General features: G+C 43.7%; 1 long non-coding RNA gene across 1 annotated transcript; it reads right to left on the bottom strand.

The window, feature by feature from the left end:
• Positions 1–4,526: 4,526 nt before the first annotated feature.
• Positions 4,527–5,719, bottom strand: LOC308185611. The gene is made up of 2 exons (XR_013943509.1): positions 5,680–5,719; positions 4,527–4,626 (listed from the first exon to the last, which is right to left on the bottom strand). It is a non-coding gene; the product is annotated as an uncharacterized lncRNA (long non-coding RNA).
• Between the last annotated feature and the right edge of the window lie 442 nt (positions 5,720–6,161).

Genomic DNA, 6,161 nt, shown 5'->3' with positions numbered 1-6,161 from the left:
AAGGAAGGGGAAAGTTACATGGATGGGGTAGATAGTAAAAAACGCCTCAAGTCAGGATGCCTCCAGTGGGTGCATACAGCCAGGGAAGTGAGTGCAGGACATGAATACAAAGGATCCTCTTCCACCCCTCCCAGGAAACCTGTAGGGTTGATCACCTCCCTGAAATGCTTGTATAGCAATGCTCGTAGCATGGGGAATAAACAGGATGAACTGGAGACCTGTGTCAGGTCACAAGGCTACGATCTCATCTCAATTACGGAAACATGGTGGGATAGCTCACATGACTGGAATGCTGTCATGGAGGGCTACATGCTTTTTAGGAAAGACTGGCCAGGAAGGCGAGGTGGTGGAGTTGCACTTTATGTGAGAAGGCAACTGGAGTGCATCAAGCTCTGCATAGGGGTGGATGAAGGGTGACTTGAGAGCTTATGGGTAAGGATTAAAGGGCAGGCTACCATGGCTGACACTGTTATGGGAGTTTGCTACAGGCCACCTGATCCGGAGGAGGAGATAGATGGAGCCTTCTACAGACAGCTGGAAGTAGCTTCTCAGTCACAGGCCCTGGTTCTCATGGGGGATTTAAACCACCCTCATGTCTGCAGGGAAGCCCACAAAGCTAGGCACAAAGACTCCACGAGGTTCCTGCAGAACACTGATGATAACTTCTTGACACAGGTGGTGGAGGAGCCAACAAGGAGAGGTGTGCTGCTGTACCTTACACTTACAATGAAGGGCTGGTTGGAGATGTGAAGGCTGGGGGCAGCCTTGGCTGCAGTGACCATGAGATGTTGGAGTTCAGGATCTCACGAGGAGGAAGCAGGACAAAAAGTAGGATCATAACACTGGACTTCAGGAGAGCAAACTGTGGCCTCTTCAGGGACCTACTTGGAAGAATCCCATGGATTGGGGCCCTAGAAGGAAGGGGGGTCCAAGACAGCTGGTCAGTATTCAAGTTTCACTTCCTCCCAGCTCAGATCAGTATACTCCTGTAAGAAAGAAGGCAAGGAAGGGTGGCAGGAGACCTGCATGGATGAGCAAGGTGCTCCTGGCAAAACTAAAACAGAAGAAGGAATTATACAGCATGTGGAAAAAAGGACAGGCCACTTGGGAGGAATATCAGGACACTGTCAGAGTATGCAGGGATGTGACCAGGAAGGCCAAGGCCCATTGCAAGGGAGAGTGATTGCAAGGACAACAAGAAGAACTTCTTCAAATGCATTAGCAGAAAACGGAAGACAAGGGCCCACTGCTAAATTCGTTCAGGTGCCCTGGTGATGAAAGATATAGAGAAGGCAGAGTTGCTGAGTCCCTTCTTTGCTTCAGTCTTCACTGCTAAGACCAGCCCTCCAGAGTCTCAGACCCTCCAGACAAGAGAGGAAGTCTGGAGAAGGGGGGACTTTCCCTTGGCTGAGGAGGACCAGGCTAGATATCATTTAGGCAATCCTGACACCCACAAATCCATGGGCCCCACCAGGATGCAACCATGCATGCTGAGGGAGCTGGCCAATGTTATTGCTAGGCCACTCTCCATCATCTCTGAAAGGTCACGGAGAACAGGAGAGGTGCCTGAGGACCGGAAGAAAGCCACTGTTGCCCCAGCCTTCAAAAAGGGCAAGAAGAAGGACCCAGGAAACTACAGGCTAGTCAGCCTCACCTCTATCCCTGGAAAGGTGATGGAACAGCTCATCCTGAAGGTCATCTTCAAGCATGTGGAGGATAAAAAGGTGATCAGTAGTAGTCAGCATGGATTCACCAAGGGGAAATCATGCTTAATCAATCTGATAGCCTTCTGTGATGGGATGACTGGTTGGGTAGATGAGCGGAGAGTGGTGGATGTGGTCTACCTTGACTGCAGCAAGGCTGCAGTGACACTGTCTCTCATAACATCCTCATAGGCAAGCTCAGGAAGCGCGACCTAGGTGAGTGGACGGTGGATTGAGAACTGTCTGGATGGCAGAGCTCAGAGGGTTGTGGTCAGTGGTGCAGGGTCTAGATGGAAGCCTGTAGCTAGCAGTGTCCCCCACAGGTCAGCATCAGGTCCAGTCCTGTTCAACTCATTCATCAACAACCTGGACGATGGAATCGAGTGCACCCTCAGCAAGTTTGCAGATGACACAAAGCTGTGAGGAGTGGCTGATAACCCAGAGGGCTATGCTGCCATTCAGAGGTACCTGGACAGGCTGGGGAGTTGGGCAGAGGAACCTCATGAATTTCAACAAGGGCAAGTTCAGGTTCCAGCACCTAGGAAGGAATAACCCCAAGGACCAGTACAGGCTGGGGGCTGACCTGCTGGAGCGCAGCTCTGCAGAGAGGGACCTGGGAGTCCGGGAGGACAGCAGGCTGACCATGAGCCCTCATGGCCAAGCAGGCCATTGGTATTCTGGGGTGCGTGAGGAAGAGTGTTGCCAGCAGGTCAAGGGAGGTGATCCTTCCCCTCTACTCAGCCCTGGTGAGGCCTCACCTGGAGTGTTGTGTCCAGGTCTGGGCTCCCCAGTACAAGATTACAAGAAAGGGTTAGACCAGATCATCTCCAGAGGTGCCTTCCAGCCTCAGCCATTCTATGATTCTTTGGTTGAGGAGGTGAAGAAGGGAGACCTTGTTTTAAGCAGATTAAAGGCACTGGTTTGCCCAGCCCACAAAACAAGCTTTCCCAGAAGACGCTGGATCTCTTCAAATGCATCAAGGACTTGGGAGTTGAGGGGAAAATTAAGACAAAAAGCTATTTAACTTAAGAATAGATTCAATGATAGGTGTAAATAGATTTCTCTTGCAGATACAAAGCGTGTGATTCTGCAGCAGGCTTCTATTATTAACTTGCCTTGCACAGACAAAAACAGGTTCATCATGGAAATCACCCAGCTACAAGTACATTCAACTTCCTCATCTGCAATAGGAAGCAAGTTACTTTGTCATTTAGGAGCTCCCTTTTGATTTTTGCATAAAAAGGCTATTTTTGTAGCACCTAAGTTCTTGTAAGAAGTCCTGACATTCGACCAACACATGGTCAACTTTTCAAGATTCCTGGTGTCACATCATTCTGTTACCAATGCAAATAAACACACTGGTTGCTCTTTTGAGATGCAGGGGCATACTCAGCAAGAAATAAGCTATACCATATACCATTACACCTCACTATACCTCAGCTGTGGCCATACAGCATTCTTACCGAATCCTATATAGCTGCTTGGGATCTTTCCTCTGAGACTTTTCTTCAGTCCCTTCTTTGCAGCCTTTGCTATTTTTTTCCAATCAAAATCACCATGCTTCATAAAGCTTCCTTTTAGGTATACTGATAAATTTGGCAACAGATAGTATCATTTTCTTTTGTTCCCAGCTCAAACACTTCAAGTATTAGGTGGTGTTTAATTGCTGTTATATACACTTCTACTGGTAGTATCTGATAACACACTATTATTAGTACAGATTTGAACTGTATCATCAGAACCTGAACTATTAAAAAGCAATCATCCAGTCGAATGGCTGACATGTTGCAAGCTCTATTGAATACACTACTGGAACAGATGGGACTTGTTTCAGGGGAAAAAGTAAACCAGAAAGCATCACTTAATGAAAGCAACTCAGAATAGTTACCACTTAACATTATTATAAATAATTAATATTATCAGGAGTTGGACTCGATGATCCTTATGGGTCTCTTCCAACTTGGGATATTCAATGATTATGGTCACAGTAACAATTACTGGGTTACATTAGTGCTTTTCGGATACTATTTAGCCAATGAGGTAGTCATAAGGAAAGTGGAGATTAAAACAACTTTCTACCCATGCTGTCAACGGGACTCTTAATTTAAACATATACTCCACTTGGAAGAGGTATCCTGACAGCATTCTTCAATATTTTGATTGATCTCCACTACACAGGCCCAATGTTAGGCATGACTTTGCATGTAGAAACTACAGCTTCAACTGTAAAGCTATCAATTCTTTCCGAACAGCTACTAATTTGAAGTAATATCAAAGTCTTGGTAAGATATTGACTAGAAAATGTTGGTAGCAAAGATTCAATGTTGTAGTTACTGTTGCCGTACTTGTTTTCAAGGCTACTGCATCATCTTAGTGTGAAGGCTAATGAGATCTGAAGGGCACACAGCAACAGTAATGCAGCACAGGAAGGAGCTACAGTAAACACAAGCTCTTCAGAATGACTTTGTAAAAACAAAGTCAAATAAAATGTTCTCAACTAATCAGCCCAAAATACTGAAAACACATGCAGCATGGATTATGGTGACAGTATACCCATATTGTCAGGTATATAGGCTATAATCTATCCCAAACAGTTATTCTCCGATTAGTCCAAAGACTATCAGAGAAGACCACATAGCTTAGTAAAACTACTTAAACATTCAGCCAGCTACTTTAAGCCCACTTCAATTTTGAGACTGGATGTTTCCATGTCCCTAGAATACTAGAGTTTAACTTAATGTCAATAGACTGCAATTTGAAAGGCTTCACAGTGTAAACCAGTTGTAAAAAGCACTGCAAGAATTTCACAAAATACACAGCCCGGGACCTTCAGATTTGACATTTATTTAGACACCTCCAGCATGGTACACAATTGCAGATATCCTTTTTTCCATTTAAAGTTGCCGTATAGAAGACTTCGACTCTGCAAGAAAACGTAGAAGAATTAACAAGTTTAAGGACTCTTAAACCTCTGCATCTAGAACAAGCTATAGGAATAATTTAACCTTGATGATATATTTTAATTTTAACATGCTTTAATTTATCCACCACGAGTTTCTGCAGTAAAGGCCTTTACGTATATGAACATGTACACTCCTAAATACTTTAATACTGCACAGGTCCCCTCTTTAATTTTAAAGAGACAAAACCATCAGGTTGGCAAAAGCATTATACAGGTGACTTTACAATTTGTGCCAATTCTGACATTCCAGCAATCACTGTATTTCCTTCCAAAAACTAACATAGTCATCCCTGCTCTTCAAAAATACTGTTTCTCAGATTAGAGAATTAACAACATCAGGTATTTCCAAAGTGGAATCAGTTTAAGATAAACAGAAGTGGACTTCCGAATGAAAGTAGCATACTTCCAGAGGCTGGAACAATGGCTGAGGCTTGTTTTGTCTTCAAAAATATCATCAGCATCAGTTAACAGCATCTGCTGTTAATGATCTTATGTTAAGTGCAGTTTACAAATAAATAGGAATGTTTTATGTTGGTGTTGTGGTTGTTTTGACATTGTCGAACTGGAACTAAAGAGATTTTGTTTTGAGTTTTAACTGGCATATCAGAAAGCGTTTACAGTATCACAGATTCTCATACTGTTTTGTTTACATCACATATGCCAGATATCCATACACATTTTATGAGGTATAGGTTTGTTTTCTCAAAAGTATTTCTTTTATAGTTATTATCCAATTTAGTACCACTCCACTGCCAGTTAAACCAGTTTAAGACTATCAAGAAGCTGCACTCAGAGGTGTGGCTTTGGGGCAGGCAAAGTTCACAAATCAATGAGTTCCGCAGCCCAGCAGAGCAAACTTAAGCCTGCTCATCATTTAAGTTTAGAGGGAACTCCAAGCCACAAACTGTAAGCAACTGGTCTGGCAGGTATTAAAAGTTACAAAGCTTGTAAATGAAGTTTAGGTTCTCTCAAGCTCAGTTTTGATCACTCTGCTAGAATAACAAAATCAGTTACCCAGTTAGTGCGATTACAGTCTGTCCCCTTCATTTCTTAAGAAGCTGGTGTCTGACTATAAAGAAAGGGGCAGCAAACCCACTTCCAAAGAATGCACACATTACTGCAAGTAATCGCCATTTGTTGTCCACAGAGAATGGAAGGTTCTAGAAAAGAAAAAATGAATTTTAGTTCTGCAATCAATATAGTACATTTTAATTACTTCCTCGTTTGCTTGACAGCAGTGAGAGGCCCAGAGTGCTAACAGGTAGGTTACAACTGACTGCAAATATTCATTCTCAGAACATTTTCCCTTCCTTTCAGGCCAACTGACCCTGTCCTTGCAATAGTTTGGAAGTGACCTCTGGAAGTCATTTTGTCCAATACCCCTCCCATCACCAATTCACATTAAGGAATAAAGAAACCAGTTTGGTCAAGGGCTTGTCCAGTCAACTGTAAATGTCTTGATGCCCCTGAGGACACAGACCCCACAGCCTCCAGGC

This window comes from Anser brachyrhynchus (assembly GCF_964034855.1).
Source record: "Anser brachyrhynchus genome assembly, chromosome: Z".
NCBI classification, from domain to species: domain Eukaryota; kingdom Metazoa; phylum Chordata; class Aves; order Anseriformes; family Anatidae; genus Anser; species Anser brachyrhynchus.
This window is presented reverse-complemented; position numbering and strand designations above follow the sequence as displayed.